Source organism: Pinus tabuliformis, chromosome 5_2 (assembly GCF_031772625.1).
Source record: "Pinus tabuliformis cultivar Carrire ecotype Pingquan chromosome 5_2, CPIR1, whole genome shotgun sequence".
In the NCBI taxonomy this organism is placed as follows: Eukaryota; Viridiplantae; Streptophyta; class Pinopsida; order Pinales; family Pinaceae; genus Pinus; species Pinus tabuliformis.
Window position 1 is genome coordinate 753,376,224 of NC_142306.1, and position 22,810 is coordinate 753,399,033.

Consider the following 22,810-nt stretch of genomic DNA (forward strand, 5'->3'; position numbering starts at 1 on the left):
CATATTAGGTTATGGGAATTGACCAACCTCTAATTTCAATATGGAGCTTATGCAAATTTGTTCCTATTTAACAATGTGTATTTTCTTCAATACACTACCAAGAGATACTTTTGATTTTTGAGATTTGGGTTGATTACAACCTCATAATATCCTAATTCCATTTTTTCCTTTCACACCATATTATATCACAATTTCTTTTTAAACTGTGAGGTAATAATATTTTTAATATAATCCTTATTCTACAAAATGATCTTTTCCTCTATCCCCCATTGGTCTAGCCAAATATTGAACATTCTTATGCCATCCTTACTTGAGCCAAAGGTGGTTTTGGCGAGAGTATGAAGCAATTTTAGGAAGCCTCATGCCTTCCATTTTGTTTATCCTCTTCTTATACATTAGGTACTTGGTCATAGCCATGTTGTCAATGGGAGAAAAACTTGCTGCAATGACGAGGATAGGATACAATACATTTTATTTAATATTTAGATTATAGATTATAAATTTCTCTTGGCTCTGTTCAATATTTCTCCACAACTTTATGGTGATATTGGATTCCCAAACTTCACATCTATATAAAATAATACGAGTAATGAAAATCTCAAAGAATATATATATATATATATATATATATACAATTGTTTTCAAGTCCATAATAAGCTTTCCCTCTACATTAATCACTTTCTTAGTATTATAATTTCAGTTGAGCTTGTGATGGATATCGATTCTCAAATATTTGTAGGGAGGCACTTTGTTCAAGTTGTTGTTGTCATATACAAAAGTATCATATGATCTTTTTGGATTTAATCACGTATTTCATTTTGTAAGTATTAATAGTCATACCCATCTTAGAAAATAAATCTTGGAGGACTCTTAGTTGTTTGCCAAGATTGAAATGAATCTTTTGCAACATAACAATATTGTTAGCATAAAAAAGAAAAGTGATGACTAGATATAGGTGAGAGTTGGGCCAACATAACTTTCTTCCTCCACACACTCTTCTAACTAATCAATGCACATGCAAAAGGGGGTAAAGGACAAGGGACACCCTTTCTTTACTCAAATATTGAGTTAATTTCTTCAGACTAGCCCTTAGTGGTCCTAAACTTGGCAATATCATTCTCATACAACCTTGTTGATAAGAACTCTCAACTCAAAAGGAACCTCTATCTCTTCCAACCTCTTCCAAAGGTTTTTCTTGGGAATGGTGTCAAAAGCTTTTCTAAATCCAACAAAACAACATAAGAGATTGATTTTATTATTGTTGCCCTTTTTGACAATGATCCTAATAGTAACAACGTGGTCCACAGTTGAATGCTATCTCCTAAATCCAACTTGTGCCTTTACCTCGTTTTTCTAGCCAAAGGCTAATTTTTTGTTACCTGAAATAATTCCACACAACTTGGTTAACATGAGGCTAATCATAATAGTTCTATAATTAGAGGGAATGATTTTATCCCCACTTATAAAAATAGGTACAACGAGGCTCCCTATCTATGGTTTAGGGAAACACTTACTTGCTTCACTACCAAATTGAAGAGCTTGTGAATGCGAAAGATGATGATAGGCCTTTTGATTTTAAAAGTTTCATCTTCACAATGTTCAATGAGCTACTTAATCCCAAAGTCTATGTCTTCCAGAGAAAATATTTCATCCTCTATAGAAACATTTGAAATGGTTTCCATGGCATTTGGAGATCCATAAAGATTTATAAGGTAGGAATTACATTCGTTTATTTTGTAGCACCCTATGAAGAAGGCCTTTGCCCCACAAAAGAGACCCAATTCCACTGGGTTTCCCATAGGCTGTCCTCAACCAATAATTTTGTTAATCCATGATGGGTCAAACTCATCTCAGATTTCTGCACTTTTTTGGACTTTAAACTCTTGCATGTTATTCTGGAAAAGTTTGAGCTAGCCATACATATTTTGTTTCCTTCCTGTTGCATCGTTTTCTAACTTGTTGTCAAATCCATTTCTTGTTGTTGTATTTATACTACAGAATGAACAGGGGAAAAATTTAAAAATTGGAGACAGAGCAGATGATTAAAGGAATGTAGGAGTGATCAGGTGTGGGGAGATCAAATAGGGAGGACAGAGCTTCATATCGGATATACAGGGATTACATGAGCTCTGAATTTAGAAAAGGATCGCAGAGGAATCAAGACCAAATCGCAATCGTATCGGCGTAGGAGAGGCCGTGGCAATCAGGGGGTTGATTTTAATTTAATATTACAAACATATTTTAACAGAGGAAAACTTTGTAAAACTCGGCTTAGTGGGCTTGAAGTATTATTAAAATTGGCAGATAACACTTTTGGGTATGGAAGTTGCGTATATATAGATGTGTATATACAGAAGTCGCACCCATATAGAGACTGCATTTTTGTGCATATATGGAAAGTGTGCATCTACGAAAGATATGCGCATATCTTCTATATATTTGTCACTTTTTTATATGCGCATATATTCCTTATATACACATATTTTATATATCTGCATCATATATGCGCAAATTCCATATACAGAAATTGCGCATATACAGAAATTGTGCATATACGAAAGATATGCGCATATCTTCCGTATATCCGTAACTTTCTTATATGTGCATATCTTCCGTATATGCACGTCGTTTATGTATCTGCATCATATATGCGCAAATTCCATATACAAAAATTGTGCATATATGGAAATTGTGCATATACAAAAGATATGCGCATCTCTTCTGTATATACATAAATTTCGTATATGCGCAAATTCCATATACAGAAATTGCACATATATGGAAATTGTGCATATACGCAATATATGCGCATATCTTTCGTATATGTGCATCTTTTGTATATGTGCATCTACCGTATATGCGCAACTTCCGTATATGCACATATCTTCTGTATATGCGTAAATTTCTTATATGTGCATATCTTCCATGTATGCACGTCTTTTATGTATGTGCATCTACCGTATATGTGCAACTTCCATATACAAAAATTGTGCATATACGAAAGATATGTGCATATCTTCCGTATATGCGTAACTTTCTTGTATATGCATATCTTCCATATATATACATCTTTTATGTACATGCATCTACCATACACGTGCAACTTCCATATATGGAAATTTTTCATATATGGAAATTGTGCATATACGAAAGATATGCGCATATCTTTTGTATATGCAAATTTTTTCTATATGCACATGTCTTCCAAGTATATGTGCAACTTCCATATATACACATAAACTTCCGTATATTCATGTCTTTTATATATGTGAATCTACAGTATATGCGCAACTTCCATATACAGAAATTGCATGTATATGGAAATGTGCATGGTTCTCTTGGGTGTATAGGAAGGTAATCAAGTCATTTTTTCATGATTTTACAAATAAAACCCCTAAACAACTTTACCTGAGCATTCAACTAGGCCAAAGGTCATATACGGGAAAAAAAATGCGCATATACAGAAGATATGCGCATATACGAAAAATATGCGCATATACAGAAGATATGCGCATATACGAAAGATATGCGCATATACAGAAGTTGTGCAGAACTATAGCCTTCATATATGTACATGTCTTCTGTATATGCACTTCTTCAGTATATGCTCATAAGATATGCGCATATGGAGGCTATCAGATATGCCTATATAGAGGATATGTGTATATACGGAATTTGCACATGCACATGATATATGCACATATCTTCCGTGTATGTGTAGCTTTCATATATACGTTTCAAGTATATGTGCATATATTTTGAATATGCACGGAAGATATGTGAATATACATAAGATACACATATAGAGAGAATATGCACACATATAAAAGTTCTGGATATACAGAGGATATGTGCAGGTAAAGAAGTTGAGCATATATATGGACTGTAGTGCATGAATATTATGGAAGTTGTGCACAACTTCTTTATATACTTAGCTTTTGTATATATGCATATATGGAAGTTTCACATATATAGATGATATACACATATACAAAAGTTGTGCATATATGAAAGATGTGCACAGCTTCCGTATATATGTAGCTTCCATATATGCGCATATACAAAAGTTGAAAATAACTTCAACCTTCTTATGTACTCAACTTTAACCTCCATATATATGTGGATCTTTTGTTTATGTGCATATATGGAAGATATACACCTACATAAAAGTTGTCCACATACGGAAGATATGCGATACAAAATATGCACATATACAGAAATTATGCTACCTCCCTATATAAAATTTATGCTTCTTTTGTAAATATACATATCTTCTATATATGTTCAAATCTTCCGTAAATACGCATAACTTCTGTATATGTGCACATTTTTTGTATATGCGCAACTTCTGTATATGTGTATATCTTTAGCATATGTGAAGCTTTTAGTATATTGTCATGATATGTTCGTCTACGCATGCAACATCAAATAAGATATAAATATAAAAGTAACTTAATTTGTAAACTTGATAATTTGTAAATAATAAAAGCAAAATCCATTGCAACTACATTCATCAAAAGTAATGTAACATTAATAGAATATAACATTGCATCCACATAAGGATTTAAAATTCAATGAAGATTTTGTCATAAACACAAGTCTAAATTTATGTATTTTTATTCAAAATAGGTCCAACTATACATGTTTCTTTCTTACAAAATAGAACTTCATTTCCAACATAGATAATGGAATCTCATGCCCATAAATGACATAATGGAAAAACAACATCACGCTCGATCTAAAGTATGGGTCTATAAGTCACCCTCGTCCCTCTTGGCACTCTCAGGTGGATTTCCAAATTGATATCTCTGTAAAAATTACAATAATCAATTAGTTTTAAAAATTTGAAAGGCATATAATCAATTTCATTAATTCATGATGATATTTTGATCAAATACTCATTTTCACCGTGAGGATCTGAGGCAATGGAGAAGACAACCCTTCCTGGGTAGATGGTAGAGCACTTGGTGACAGATATAGGCATGGTTCAAGGGTGCTGGATAAAGGCATGGTGGAAGTGAAATAGGGAAAAGGTAGTGGGTGTGGGCGACGATACACCCCCACCAGTGGTACGATAGTGGGAATCACTGTAGGCCGGGGAATTAACCTAGGGGGGGAATTGGAATGTTAAAGGTGGACGATTGAAAAAATGAGAATGGTGGATGACTGAAGGGTAGGGGTGAGCATTGGGAAGGTATTACAGATGTGGTTATAGGCATGGAAGAATTTATGAAGGAAAAAGGTGGTGGGTGTGGGTGATGATACATCTTAATTGGTTCTACAATAGGGGGGATCACCCTTGGGGAGGATATTGGGATGTTAATGGTTGAAGTAGTGTTCCCAATGCTAGATCTTTTTTCAATAGCATGTTCATCAAATAAATGAATTCGACAATTTGGAATGTTGTGAGATGTGGGTCCCTTAGCTGTAATAATAAAAATAGTTCATATAGTTATGCAAATGTGTTGAACATGATAATATATCAAATTTAATGTAAAACAATGCATAGCATGAAATTTCCATACCAATATTGGGTATAATAGAATCTTGCATTATCTCAGGCGCGTGGTCCACATTTCTTTGTTTTTGAGAAGATAACTCCAATTGTTCATCCATTCTTTTTTTTTCTTGCATGAACTCGTCCAACCCTTTCAAATTGTAGTTTATCTATCCCTAATTTTGACTTGTGACCACATCGCCTCTTTTTATTTACTGGACTCAAGAAACTATATTTTCTCTTGGTAGTGATCTTGGATGGAGTTATAATATTGAAAAACATTTTGTTGTATTCTTGACATGCTTTTTCTACCAAGTTGTTCAATGCATATGCCTGTTCCAAATTTGTAGGTATTATGGATCTCAATTTCTCATGAGTTGATGAGTTAACACGTTTCACCTCATCATCTTCAGAGAATGCACTATCTTGTCGTACATTCGTTGATTCAACATTATAAGAGAAATTCTCTAAATCATCAATCCTTGTTTCATTATGATAATTCAAATTGGGAGGAGAATCAAAGTATGGCAAAAGCTCTGTTTGGATTTCTAGGCCCAATATAGGTGTTTCATTCAAATCAAATAAAATTATAGGCCTTTCTGTAGTGGGATCAGTGACACCAGGTGCTACATTTTCACCCAAAATAGTGTTACTCACTAACATCTCAACTTTTAATACATGTTTACAGATATTTCCTTTCAGAGCCCAATTGCAGTTGCAGAAGTGTAAATTATAACCCTTATATATGACATTGTACCAAATGTCACGAGTATCCTTATTTTGGCTACGAACCCAATAATCATTACTCTTTTCATTAGCACACAATTTTCATTTGGGATTTTCTTAGCTCTACACTTGGATGAATTCAATTGTTCTTGGATTTTTTTGGGTCGTACAAAACCAGCTTCTTTTAAATGGTGCATATGATTGTAATATAATACAACCTTTGTCAACAAAACATAGATTAACCAATCAACTCTTCTATGGCATGCATTGTTCTTCTCACATAGGTACCTTTCCTTAATATACCGATGGTAAGATTCAATGGCATTGTTCGTATCTTGATTTGAATGTGGAAAATTTCTGTATGCTTTTTCCCACATATTTGTAGAAAGAAATTTATTAGTTATATATTAATAAGTATACATATGACATGAAAAATAGAGTAATTAAAACCACCAATAAGAAGCTTACATATTTTGTTGTTGGCTAACCAAATAGTTCTAAAATATTCCAACAAGCTTTTTTGTTCATTGAATTCTTCAAATAAGCTTTCAACTTTCTTTTTCACAGATTCATCATCTTTACATGCGTGCATGATTTCTCCTAAACCACGAAAAATGTGTATTTGGTTTTCCCTTCCTTGGACCTTGTTTCTAACATTCTTCAACTATGCACGACGAACATGCCACACACATAATAATACTTTACACTTGATTGAAGCCCTGGAATAACATAATTTTTAGAGAGATTATATATTAACAATAATTTTTATGCCTCTTATAAAAATAATAAACACATCACCTCAACGCTTCAATTTCCGCAGCAGCATCATCTGTGATGAAGGCAAGAACATGCCAATCTAATCACTCTTTGTTTCCAATTGCAAATAAGGCCAACATCCATTTAGAAAGATCAGCTATAGTATTGCGTGATGATATAACCCAAGCTACAGGAACCCCATTGTGATGTTCATCAAAAACCATTAAGGTGTAAATTTGATACTGCATTACAAAAAATGTGCATAATTATATTTATATAAGATACATGCATTAATATGAGGTTAAATAAATGAATTAGATTTAGGATAAATATGTACTCACCCCATACTTATTTGTACTAAAGGTTGAATCCATTGAGATAATATTATTGTGAGAGTATTTCAGCATCATTGAACACATCCACTTTGTTTGTATGCCTATGATAAAAGGGATATTTTCAACAAGATCTTGTTTTTGGTAGAAGAAAAAACTCTCTGGGTGTTCCTTATACCAGCATTCTACACTCTTTGGATCACTTTGATCTTTAACATACTCTAGCCTTATGGTATCATTGTAAATGTTACTTATATCTTGTTTTTTCATGTATGTATCTCGAAATATCCCTGTGTATAACTCACCAGATCCATCCTTCACATCAGAGATGAATTTGTCCCATATCATTATAACATTAAAACCTCTTTTAATGAAATGTTGGACACTAGATTGCATATCCCTTGTTAAATGTGGTGCATAATTGAATCTCATGGGCCTACCGATTGCATCTGTCCCATGACAAATAACATTGGATTTATTAATATGTCTACATGCAGTATATATTATTACAGCATCATTTGGTCTCATTTGAAGTCGTCGCACTAAGAAGTGACATTGGCAACCAAGTTTAATACTTTCATGTCGATTGCGGTTACGAACAGTATGTGCATCTCCCCCCTGGAGTGTGCGGGTTACGAGCAATATGTGCATCTCCCCGAGTTCAGTGCCATGTGGAAATTCAAGGAATGGCCTGGTTGGTCTAGAGAGGGGTTGGTAAAGGTTGCCTTACAGTCATTGGAGATTACCTTTCGGTTTGTTTTGTCTATCCTTTGTGACACAAGGACTTACATTGACAAAGAGGAATGGAAGAGAAGGCTTGAATCCTTAATTAGTTCGGAGATTGAATTGATTTCAATGATTTGTGAAGATGACACGCAAGTTCCCACTATTCAGTTGTCAATAAGTAGTGGTGTTCTTGCTACGAAAGTTGCCCATGAGGTATGGCAAAGACCTGGTGCTTTACCTGTGGTTAGCAAAACAAGTGAAAAGAGCTTACTTCCTCGTTTGGGTACATGGAAAAGAGCTGAAGCTATGGTTTCTGGAATATGGCTTGCCATTGAAGGCCATATGCAGAGGACTCCCTTCACTTTAGGTCTGGGGGAACCAAATCTGTCAAGTAAGCCTATTCTTGAATATGATAGAATATGCAAGCCAAGATATTTGCACCCTTTAAAACAACATAAACAGTTCCATAATCCAGAAGATGCCACACTTTGCAATGTCCTCCAGATCTTTGAGGCTTGGGTATTTGTAGGCCAAGAATTGTTGCACATAATCTATCAAAGAATAGACTCTGGGGATTTCGTATGAGCATCCGCAGACTGTTGGATGGTTGAAAGGATATGGAAGATGTTCACAAAAATTGTGAATTTACTTCTACTGATGGAACCAGATGATTTCCTTCACCTTAAACACCAGTTGGGAATTAACAACACCAGTATGCCTGTAGACGCATATTGCTTTCAGTCTACCCCCCTCAAAGACCTTACAAATGCATGCAAGGAACTAAGACATCTGCTGCCCAAAGTCATGGGTGTTGAGGCTGATCCAAATGGTGGACCAAGGCTCCAGGAGGCACTTATGCATTTGTTTCATTCACATGGACTTCCCTCACATAGTACTTGAGGTGCTTATCATGCTGCAACAATACATGTTATATTGGCCTTCCAGGCAATAGAAGTCGTGGTGAAAAGGTTTTTCTTCTCATATCAGCAGCTGATAGTAGTAGCCATGGGTAGCATTGAAATGAAAGGTCCATCATATCTAGGTGCTTATGATACCCTGTGTTGGATATATTTTGAACCACCTTATTTCCCTAGTGTGGATGGTGCAAAGACATTTTTGGGTTACTATTGGCACTAAAATTCTACAACTATGGTAGATGGTACACTAGAAGATCTACAGACAAATCAAGTGAAGTTTACAAGACAAAGAACAGTGCACGAGTACGGTAGATGCACGTACATAAAAGATGTACATATATGGAAGATATGCATATACAAGAAAGTTATGCATATACGGAAGATATGCACATATCTTCCGTATATGCACAATTTCCGTATATGCGCAATTTTTGTATATGGAAGTTGCGCATATATGGTAGATGCACATACATAAAAAACATGCATACACGGAAGATATGCACATATAAGAAATTTACGCATATACGGAAGATATGCGAATATACGGAAGTTGCGCATATACGGTAGATGCACATATACAAAATATGTGCATATACGAAAGATATGCGCATATATTGCGTATATGCACAATTTTCATATATGCGTAATTTCCGTATATGGAATTTGCGCATATACGAAAGCTATGTATATACGGAAGATATGCATATATCTTCCGTATATGCACAATATCCGTATATGCGCAATTTTTGTATATGGAATTTGTGCATATACGATGTAGATACATAAATGACGTGCATATACGGAAGATATGCACATATAAGAAAGTTAGGGATATATGGGAGATATGCGCATATCTTTCGTATATGCACAATTTCCATATATACGCAATTTCTGTATATGGAAATTGCGCATATATGGAAATTGTGCATATACAGAGGATATGTGCATATTTTCTGTATATACATAACTTTCTTATATGTGCACATTTCTGTATACGTGCAATTTTTTTTATGGAAGTTGTGCATATACCGTAGATTCACATATATAAAAGACATGCATATACGGAAGATATGTGAATATACGGAAGTTACACATATACGGAAGATATGTGCATATATGGAAGTTGCGCATATACAAAAAATGCATATATACAAAAAGTTATATATACTAATGTTTCACATACATGGAGGTTATGTGTATATACGGAAGTTGCACATATACTTGGGAGACATGTGCATATAGAAAAATTTCGCATATACAAAAGATATGCGCATATCTTCCGTATATGCACAATTTCCATATATGAAAAAATTTCATATATAGAAGTTGCACGTGTACAGTAGATGCATGTACATAAAAGATGTACATATATGGAAGATATATGTGAATATATGGAGTCTGTCGTATATGCATGTTACGAAAGTTGTGCACTTTTGTATATTCACAACTTATGTGTATGTGCATATATAGAAGTTGCACATATACAAAAGATATGCAGATATAAATAATATATTCACATATACAGAATTTGTGCATATATGGCAAATATGCATATCTTATGTATATGACCAACTTCCTTATATGTGCATATTTTCCGTATATGCGTATATATTGTTTATATGCACAATTTCCATATTTTGGACTTGCAAAAGGTGTAAAATGAGTTTATAAAAATAGGATTTGTAAATTCTAGAAGACTTGAAGTCTTGGATGTGAAAACCTAGAGCTTCTAGATAAAACCTTAGATCTGATGTTTCTGTTGAAAGAAGAAACCCTAGTTCATGCAAGGAAGGAATGGCATCATGTTGATGACAAGGACAAGGAGGAGAACCATATATGCACATATACAGAAGTTGTGCATATACAAAAGTTGTACATATATAAAAGATGTGCGCATATACTGAAGTTGTATATATATGGAAGTTATCGTATATGTGTATTACAGAAGTTATAGACTAGTTTTATGTATGCACAACTTCTGTATATGGTTTCAGAATATTTTTATTATGCACAACTTCTGTATATGTGCATATACTAAAGTTGCACATATATGGAAACTATGTGCATATATAGAAGTTTCACATATATGGAAGATATATAGAGAAGTGCATACACATAAGTTGTCCAAAACTTCAATTTTTATATACGCGCAACTTTTGTATATGCACATCTTTTTTATAGGTGAATATCTTGCGTATATGCATAAATAGATATGTATATATACGGAAGTTGCACGTATACAAAAATTGAACATACACGAAAATTGCACATATATGGAGGTTGCATATATAGAGTGAGTGAGGTTACGTATAAATAATCTATATACGCATCTTCCATATATGCACAACTTCTGTATATGTGCATCTACCGTACATGTCCAACTTCTATATATGTGCATATACAAAAGTTACACATACATAGTTGTGCACAACTTCAATCTACGTACATACATAGCCTTCGTACATGCACAACTTCCGTATATACATATATGAATTTTGTGCATATACAAAAGATATGTGATGCAAAAGATGTACATATCTTTCGTATATGCGTAGCTTTTGTATATGCACATATTTTTCATGTATACGTTTATTTCATATATGTGAATTTTTTCTATATATGTGCATATTTGGAAGTTGCACATATAAAATAGATGTGCATATATGAAAGATATGCATATATACAGAAAATATGCGCATATACAAAACTTTTACAGATATGGAGACTGTCGTATATGCATGTTACGAAAATTGTGCACTTTTGTATATGCGCAATTTCTGTATATGCAAAATTTCCATATATGGAAGTTGTACATATACGGTATATGCACATACATAAAAAACGTACATATATGGAAGATATGCACATATAAGAAAGTTACGCATATACGGAAGATATGTGCATATCTTCCGTATATGTACAATTTGTGTATATGGAAGTTGCGCATATACAATAGATACACATATATAAAAGACGTGCATATACAGAAGATATGAACATATAATAAATTTACGCATATACGAAATATATACGCATATATGGAAGTTGCGCATATACGGTAGATGAACATATACAAAAGATGGACATATATGAAAAATATGCACATATATATTTCGTATATGCACAATTTCCATATATGCGCAATTTCTGCATATAGAATTTGTGTATATACGGTAGATGCACATATTTAAAAGACGTGCATATACGGAAGTTATGCACATATAATAAAGTTATGTATATACGAAAGATATGCACATATCTTCCGTATATGCACAATTTCCATATATGCGTAATTTCTGTATATGGAATTTGCACATATACGAAATTTATGTACATACGGAAGATATGCACATATCTTCTGTATATGCACAATTTTCGTATATGTGCAATTTTTGTATATGGAATTTGTGCATATACGATAAAGATACATAAACGATGTGCATATACAAAAAATATGCATATATAAGAAAGTTAGGATATATCAAAGATATGCGCATATCTTTTATATATGCACAATTTCCGTATATACGCAATTTCTATATATAGAAATTGCACATATACAGAAATCTGTATATACCCAATTTCTGTATATAGAAATTGCACATATACGGAAATTGTGCATATACGGAAGATATGTGCATATCTTCTATATATACGTAACTTTCTTATATGTGCACATTTCTGTATGCGCGAAATTTCTGTATATGGAAGTTGCGTATATTCTATAGATTCACATATATAAAATACATGCATATATTGAAGATATACACATATAAGAAAGTTATGTATATACGGAAGATATGTGCATATACGGAAGTTGCGAATATACGGTTGATGCACATATATGAAAGTTATATATACTAAAGTTTCACATACATGTTGGTTATGTGTATATACGGAAGTTGCACATATACCTGGAAGATGTGCATATAGAAAAATTTCGCATATACAAAAGATATGTGCATATCTTCCGTATATGCACAATTTCTGTATATGAAAAGTTTTCATATATGGAAGTTGCACGTGTACGGTAGATGCACGTACATAAAAGACATACATATATAGAAGATATTCACATATAAGAAAGTTTTACGATATGCGAATATCTTCCGTATATGCACAATTTTTGTATATGGAAGTTGCGCATATATGGTAAATGCACATATACAAAAGATGGATATATATGAAAAATATGTGCATAGATTGCGTATATGCATAATTTCCGTATATGGAATTTGCATATATACGGTAGATGCACATACATAAAAGATTTGTATATACGGAAGATATGCACTTATAAGAAAGTTATGTATATACGGAAGATATGCACATATCTTTTGTATATGCACAATTTCCATATATGCACAATTTCTGTATATGGAATTTGCGCATATACAAAATTTATGTATATATGAAATCTTCCTTATATGCACAATTTCTGTATATGTGCAATTTCTGTATATGGAATTTGCGCATATAATGTAGATACATAAACAATATGCGTATACAGAAGATATGTACATATAAGAAAGTTAGGGATATACGGAAGATATGCGCATATTTTCTGTATATGCACAATATGTATACGGAAATTGTGCATATCTTCCTTATATACATAACTGTCTTATATGTGCACATTTACGTATACATGCAATTTCTGTATATATGAAAGTTGCACATATACTGTAGATTCATATATATAAAAGAAATGCATATACAAAAGATATACACAGATAAGAAAGCTACGCATATACAAAAGATATGTGCATATACGGAAATTGCGCATATACAAAAGATGTACATATACAAAATTTATATATACTAAAGTTTCATATACATGAAGGTTATGTGTATATACAGAAGTTGCACATATACCTGAAAGAAATGTGCATATAGAAACATTTCGCATGTATAAAATATATGTGCATAACTTTCATATATGCACAATTTCCGTATATGAAAATTTTCCATATATGGAAGTTGCACATGTACGGTAGATTCACGTACATAAAAGATGTACATATATGGAAGATATGCATATATAAGAAAGCTACACATATACGGAAGATATGTATGCGCAATTTTTGTATACGGAGGTTGTGCATATAAGGTAGATGCACATATATAAAAAACATGCATACACGGAAGATATGTACATATAAGAAATTTACGCATATACGGAAGATATGCACATATACGGAAGTTGCGCATATACGGTAGATGCACATATACAAAATATGCACATATACAAAAAATATGCGCATATATTGCGTATATGCACAATTTCCATATATCCGCAGTTTCTGTATATGGAATTTACGCATATACGAAATTTATGTACATACGGAAGAGATGCGCATATCTTCCGTATATGCACAATTTCCATATATGCACAATTTTTGTATATGGAATTTGCACATATACAATGTAGATACATAAACGACGTGCATATACAGAAGATATGCACATATAAGAAAGTTACAGATATACTGAAGATATGCACATATCTTCTGTATATGCACAATTTCCGTATATGCGCAATTTCTGTATATGGAATTTACGTATATACGATGCAAATACATAAAATATGTGTATATACGGAAGATATGCACATATAAGAAAGTGACAGATATATAGAAGATATGCGCATATCTTCCATATATGCACAATTTCCATATATGCACAAAAATGCAGTCTCTATATAGGCGCAACCTCTGTATATACACATCTTCTATATATATGCAACTTCCATACCCAAAAGCGTTATCTGCCAATTTTAATAATATTTCAAGCCCACTAAGCCAAGTTTTACGAAGTTAAAATATGTTTGTAATATTAAATTAAAATCAACCCCTTGACTGCCACGACCTCTCCTACGCCGATACGATTGCGATTTGGTCTCGATTCCTCTACAATCCTTTTCTAAATTTAGAGCTCATGTAATCCCTGTATATCCGATATGAAGCTCTGTCCTCCCTATTCGGTCTCTTCACTTTCTCCATGCCTTGATAGGCTATCTTGAGAGTTTGCCATGCTTCTTTGGATCTCTTGGCTGCTGCTATCCTTAGAAACACACTCTCATGCACTCCTTGATACAAAAAGTAGAGGGCTTTAGAATCCTTCTTCTTATTGCTCTTCAACAGATCTTTCTCCGCCTGAGTTAAATTATTAAACTCATTTTCATCTGCTGGTTCTTCAAAACCATCCTCAACAAATTCCCATAAGTCTTGGGAAGCAAGCAAGGCTCTCATAGTTATTTTCCAATAGTCATAGTTTTTCCCATTAAATTGTGGGAACTGAGTATTACAGATACCCATGCTAGTGCTGGCTCCAGCCATTCTTGCACTCTTAACTATGCTTCAAAATACTTCACTGTGTATTTAAAATAACTAACTGTCCTCAACAGTAACACAAAAACTAACTTGAGAAATACCTTGGATTCTTTCTTGACTAAGTCTTCACTCTGCTGGAGAAGCTGCTGCAACAAGAAATCCTTCCTTCAGCTTCTTTGACACCTTCAAAGAGCCTGGACAAGCTCCGATACCATGTTGGGAATTTCTGATAATTCCAGAACAAATAAACAAAAAAATGATCTGTTTCTAACACAAAGGAACACAAAAAAAATTGCTTCCAGAAGACAAAGTTTTACACAAAAAAAATTGTATTCATTAACAGGAAACCAACTGTTAAAAAAAACTTCCTCTAACAGAGGGATTACACCAGACTGCTTCAGATGCAGTTCCAAAAAAAAACTTCACTGTCTCCCTGGGAAATTACTCTGTTTCTGCACTGCTGTGCATTTCAAAACAAAAACTCTGTCTCCTCAGGAAAAATACAAACACTGCTGTGTAAAAAAATTTCATTCACGCGCTGCTACGTTACATTTCATTTTCAACAGGCAACAAAAAAAACATAACACTTACCTTTTACATGTATGGTAAAAAAACAAGTCCCGTGCATGAAAACAATAAACATAAATCCTACACCTATATTTACCATCCGTAATTAATTTATATTAATTACATTGAATCAACCGTGCAAACGATTCAGTCATACGGCTAATGTCAGTCATACGAAGGTCCTCCCGATAACCAAAAAAACATGTGCCTGCTACCATAACCGTTGATCTTCCCCTCTTTAAACGAACGGCTGACAGTCAATATCGCACGGCCCTTTCTGCTGGACTTTACGCGCCAGGGAATGGTGGTTTTTTCAAGCACTGCTCAGACACGTCTCCATCGTTGAATATGTTCGCTGCCCTCCGGAGGAAAACCACCTTTCAGCAAAAGCGGTGCAGGGGGGTGAACTAGCGGTTTTGACCTGCACGACAATTGAAATTAATATTTCAAAACCTGGGTTCTTGATGTGATCATACAGACGGGCGAGGCCAAAGTCTCCCAGCCGGGCGTTGAGATCTGAATCTAATAGCACGTTGCTCGACTTGATGTCTCTGTGGATGACCCTCTTCTCCCATTCCTCGTGCAGATACAGCAGCCCCGCCGCCACGCCCTTTAGGATCACGTATCGCCGAGCCCACAGCAAGTCCGTCAACGGGTTCCCGAATATGAATTTATCGAGGCTACCGTTGGGCATGTGGTCATAAACGATGAATAGCTGCTTCTGCTTTCGACACCACCCCCGGAGCTGTACCAGGTTGTGGTGCTGCATGCGCCTCATGGTTGAGATCTTTGCCACGAACCCCTTCATTCCTTCCGTGAACTCCTTAGTTATACATTTTATGGCAACCTCCTGGCCGCCGCCAGGTAGAATGCCCCTGTAAACCTTGCCAAAGCCCCCCTGGCCCAAAACATTTTCGTCCCTGAATCCACTTGTGGCGATGCTGAGCTCCTTGTAAGTGAATCTATGGGGCCAGAATTCCTGTTCCCATTCTTCTATCTTTTCTCTGCGTTTCTCTCTTTTGAGAAACAAGGCAGCAATCGCTAGCAATAAGACAACCAGAACGGCCGCTGTAGCGCCGGCTATGAATGGCCCTCTCCGTCGATGTTTCGAATGCTTAGATCTATACTTGTTGGCAAACGATGGGAGACTCGAGATGTTGAGTGGGGGTGCCGTCTCTTCTGTGTAGAAGCTCCACGCAACAATATAATGGTCTTCGGCGAAATTCCCCATAGCCGCTGAAAAGCTAGCGAACATCTTCTCTTGCGAAACGCTCTGCAGATCTATTTTCAGCGATATGAGTGGTTTCTGCGGTCTCGGCAAGCCAACCAACGTTATGGTAACATTGAGCTAGCTTTGCAGGTGGTCATAATCGATCCAGACCGGTATGTTCCGTCCGCTCTTGAGGTTGATTCTATTGAACCGCGACCCATTCCAATAGCCAGCGGGCTCGGTCTCCACCGAGATGAGGCTATTAATATCTACGCCAATGTGGTTCTTGTCGGGGTCGTAGAACTCCTCATTCTTGACCATATCGAATTCCACTGCGAACAAGTGATTATATGGCTGCCTGATGCTGGTAAGGTTAAACAAGCCCAGATACTGGGATGAGATATCAACCCCGTGGGTGATATCACCCGCAGGGGGTATGTTGGGGCTCAGGAAGAAAGCTAACCCATGCCCGCCTATGTTAGAATTGGGCGGCACGATGGAGAAAACGAAGGTGGTGCTAAACGTAGGGCTGATTTTCAACTCCACAACTGATAAAGGTAGCCTTTTCCTCCACAACTAAGTAGGTCATTCCATCCTAGATGGAAGTGGCAGGAAAAACTGGTACAACAAGGAAGATAAGGGCCAGAGTGAGGCTGCCCAACAACCAGCTTGTTACAAACGCTGGAGAGAGACAATGTCCTCTGCAAGTATCCATCTATCTTTCTCGGTGTTCATTAAAACAACATTACATACATATTATGAACCGACTATTTTTCTCAACCTTGCCTTCAACGCATAATGATTTCACCGACTCGGTAGGAACTCAAAATATTAAATTTCACACAATGATCAACCTACCCTTCAACACATAATGATATCTAGCCCAATATCAACTACCCATCAACACATAATGATATCTACTAACCCAACCATATGATATCAACTACCCTTCCACACATAATGATATCGAGTAGCCCAGCCATATGCCATATATGGCCAAATATATAATTCTAATAAATTTAAAAATATATTTTTTCGAAATCATAAAAATATTATTCAAATCTAAAAAAATTAAATGAATGGATGGATGGGACAAAAATGACTGTGTATTCCTGCCACATATAAAAACCTATTACACCATCGCAATCAAAATTCACCCTAAACATTTTCAATGGGCTTTTATCAAACTAGGTGGTGGAAGGTGGTAATAGGTCAAAGTAGTCTTGGCTCAAGCGATGGTAAAAATAAACCATTATAATTATATTTACCAAAAAAAATAATAAACTAGTTGAGTAAGCATAAAACTACATATTTATAAATAAGATAATACAATTAATTTTTTTTATTTAACAAAAAGAAATAATCAATTAGTTGAGTAATCATAAACTACAAATTTATAAATAATATAATATAATTAGATTTTTTAATTAACAAATAGATGAATCTGTCATATTATTCCTATGCACTAATTAAGCATCTTTATCTAAATATTGATTAATGAAATATAAATGAATTAAAGAAATTATAAATAGGGCCAATATAATTTCATAAATGAAAATTGAAATTAAAAATCAAAAATTATAAAACTATTTTTCCACAAACTCCCAAAGATGAAACATATCCCCGATAATAAACTATATTTCCTCTTTAAAATTTGGATAAATTGTTTTTTTTTTAAATAGAAATTAACTAATTTATTTTTTATTTTTTAAATATGAAAAATAATTTTTATAAAAAATTTATTCCATAAAATTTTTGCAAGCCCCTCAAGTTTATAGTTACAATAAAAAAATCTCAAACCACAATTTATGATTGATTATTCAACATCAAACACAGTTATGAGTCAAGAGTCAAATCCCTTATAATTAGTTTATTTGTTCGATGGTTATTTAAGGAAATGGAGATAATACCGGAATCAAATACTTCATACTAAAAAAATCAAGTATTTTCCAATTCATTAAACAAATCAAAGCAATTTATTTATTAAGCTTTGCATTAACCACAAATTGTATATGAATAATTAATTGATATTAGAAATAAATCAAAGCAATTTTATTGTTTCAATTCAGGTTTGATTAAAAATTAAATAATAATTTACAAAATTAACATTATAAATCAATTTAATTTATTTTTCAAATATTTTAGTTTTGTTTTTTTTTTACATTTTTATTGGTTTAGCACATTTATGGCTTATTTTACAATGATGTCGGTGTCCTGGCGATAATCAATTCATAAATAACAGTATCCATGGTTTATCGCATAAATAATATTGAAAACATTAAATCTATCCAAAAATCTTGCACTGTTGTTACATTGCACATCAAGGAAAGAAAATAATGTTGTGAAAAAACCCTCAGTTAAACAAAAATAAAAAAAATATCTTGAAATGAAAGGTCCATATAAGTAACTCATTATCCTTTCCTGTACATATCACATATATTACAATAACTACAAAACCCAATGTGCATGTCATATCCTATTAATTTCCTAACTAACCCAATCGATGTGGAATATTATAGTTTCTGTTTCTCTATATCAAAGTTAAATATAAAACTAGTTTGAACAATGGTATGCAAAAGTCAAAAAAACATTAATTTCACCATTGAAATTTATAATATAATATAATATTATGTGGTTAGAAAATGAAAGATGTAACATAAAGACAATCCTGCCTCCAAGGGGAAAGCTTGCATAGAAGCTTAAAAGCGACTTATAATATTTTGATTTTATTTATTATAACATTTACAATAGTTTTGTTTTATAAATCTAGTTCACTGTATTGACGTGGCACATTAAATTTCAAAGATCTCAATTTCTTACCGCAAAGAATCTCAATCTTAGGTGAGAAGTTGGAAGTTATCGTCTCGCTGGCAATCACAATGACACTTAAGTACTTTCACTTGTCTAATTTCAATTTTAAGAAAAAAATATGATATATAAATTATATAATAATGTATTTTGTATCTTATCATTGAAGATTTCATTGGTCTGTAATTTGAAACAACAGTGATAATATTACTTAAATTGTTTAAAAATATAACAATTGATGATGATGATGATGATGATGGTTAACGTCCACTGAAACCAAATCGGTCTATCGGACCTGTAATTTCTTAATTTCTAATTGTCTGGCTCCTCGTCTTTCTTGGCGAGATTGGTGATGTAGCTTTCTTTTTCTTCTCTACGGTCTTCCAACTTTCTTTATCTTGCATCTCCTTCATCTCTTCTGGTTCTTGGGACATTGGTGTCTTAGCTTCGCAATCTATTGTGTTCGTCCTTTTGGAGATAGTCGGAGAAGAAGTTTGGTCTAGGAGATCTGCTTTGCTGTTAAATGAAGATTTATTTTGCGCGTTATTCGAAACCTCATAACTATCGATGCTTGAGGGGTTGTTGAGTTCACCTTTTTGTTGTTGGGCGGGGCTTTCCCCTTGCTTGTCTTGAGAGTTGTTTCTATCTGGCCCGATTTCTTGTAATTCAGAGTTTTCTCGAGAGTATTCTTCTTGGATGACAGTGTAGTGTTCTTTTTGTGATCCTTACCACCAAGTAGATCTGTGGTGATTTTTTATAGCACAATTTTTCTGGGAGGCTTTTGGGCAATTTTTGGCTAGGTGGCCTGTCTCAAAGCAGGATCGACATCTGAAGAGGACACTTTCGTAATCGAGTTTCTGGTTCCACACATAGTCTTTACTTGTTAGGTGTATTTCAGCTGGGAATCCGGTGCTGAAGTCCATTTCCACACAGATGCGTGCATACGTGGTTCTGGCATATTCCTCTGTTTCTGGGCACCTGCAGTAAAATTTCCCAATTGCATTTCCAATGGCTTCTAGCGAAGAGAAATTCCAGAGATGCAAGGGTAGGTTTGGCAATCTCACCCAAACTGGTGCTGAGGTTATGACTGTTGTTGAGGGATCGAATGATGGGTTCCATGGCCTCATGAATAGGCCTGATTTATCCCAAAACCAAGGGCCGAAATCTAGAATACATTGTCTGCTTTCACGGTTTTCAAAATCTACTATAAAGAAACCCCTAGCATAGGGGTAGATATTAATTGCATCAGGAATTAGAGGCTTCCATACCTCCGAGATCCAACTATGGAGAGCTGTTAGCCGCGGCCAAAAACCATTGAATCGGCATATTAGGGCACTTTCAGAGAACTTCAAAGCCTCATCGAGTGAAGCCTGGACCACCTAGACAGTGGGAGATGGGGCTTCACTGACGATATGGGCAGGAGCTTGCGCCCCAGAGGCAAACGAAGAGCCCGCAGCTATTTTCGCGAAGCTGGGAGCCATCTAGAGAATGTTCTCCTTAGTAGGCGAGGGGATCCAGACCGGGAATGTATATTAAATGTGCCGCAATGCCGCAGATCACCAGCGGAACACTTTAGCAGGCAAGGGAAGCAAGACCGGGAATGTATATTAAATGTGCCGCAGAGCCGCAGATCATATCATGGCAGATCTGAAAGCCGTAGATCACCGCAGATCTGAAAGCCGCAGATCACCGCATATCTTTGAAGAGAGCGTGTAATATAATATCCATCAATGGAGGATGTCCAGAATGGAATGAAAGCCATAGATCACCGCAGTTTTGAAAGCCGCAGATCACCGCATCAAAAAATCTTCACTGCAAATCCTCGCAGATCTGAAAACCCCAGCTCTGAAAACTGCAGATCACCGCATGAAAGATGTAGAGAGAAATATGGATTCTTGAGCTTCAAGGGAGCAGGAAGTCGAACTCCACCGCAGCCTAAAATTGACCACATATACTAGTTATCTTACCGTGGAATAAACGCTAAGCAAAGTCCACGATAGATATTCACTGTTGAACTTTGACTCTCCCGTAGAAATTAATCAGATCCTCACAGTCTTCGAGTTCAGCACCTTAACAGAATCGATTCGCTAGAACCTCTGAGATCCAGAATGTCCGCGGGTTAAGAACCTTCGTGTATGCCACAATCCCTACGGCAAACCCTAATTCCGTAGAGTCGAAGTTACCATGGAGCCTAAATGCTCATAAAAAAATTTCCATTGAAAAAATTAACCCGGGCTATGAGCTAAATGGTAGAGTTTTATTGATTTTTACAATGTTTTCAGTCATCTCAAATAACTTTCACATAGAAATGATGAGTCAGACTTGGTTTAGAGTTCCAATGATATTGACGATGTTTCAGTGGTCATTAAATATGTTGTACATAAAAATGAGAAATTATTTAACTATATATTTAACTTTCTCATTTAACTATATATTTAAAGAGTTAATCTGATTTGATTTTAGAGTTCTAATGATATTGTCATTAAATAAGTTTCACATAGAAATGAAAAGTTATTTATCTATACATGTAAGTGAAAACCTCAGAGCACTAAAATTATGCTGCAACCTTACTTATTAGCAGCACAAACATGATTATATAATAAAAATAAATCACAGAAACCAATAATAAAAAGAAACATAAAATTAAAATATTGTAAAAAATAAAATAAAATGGTTTGTAGTTTAATTTTTATTCAACTACGACATAATTCGTGGGTCAATTCATTTTCGATTGCGTTATACCTACTGCCGCAGGCAATAATAAGTAAACAATATCTGCAACACAATTTATAATAAAATAAATATTTGAAAATAAAATATTATTTTTAAACTTTTCACAAATTTCACCCAAACCGTGAATGCAGCATTTATTTCCCATTCAGTTCAAGCGATTATGGTGTAAACTCAAAAACATGGTACATTAAATGACCTACATAACA

At 34.6% G+C, this 22,810-nt stretch overlaps 2 pseudogenes; one reads left to right on the forward strand and one right to left on the reverse strand.

Moving 5' to 3' along the window:
- Positions 1–7,890: 7,890 nt before the first annotated feature.
- LOC149161433 (nematode resistance protein-like HSPRO2 pseudogene) lies at positions 7,891–8,622 on the forward strand (annotated as a pseudogene).
- A 7,544-nt stretch (positions 8,623–16,166) lies between these two features.
- Positions 16,167–17,084, reverse strand: LOC149161434 (L-type lectin-domain containing receptor kinase SIT2 pseudogene; annotated as a pseudogene).
- Between the last annotated feature and the right edge of the window lie 5,726 nt (positions 17,085–22,810).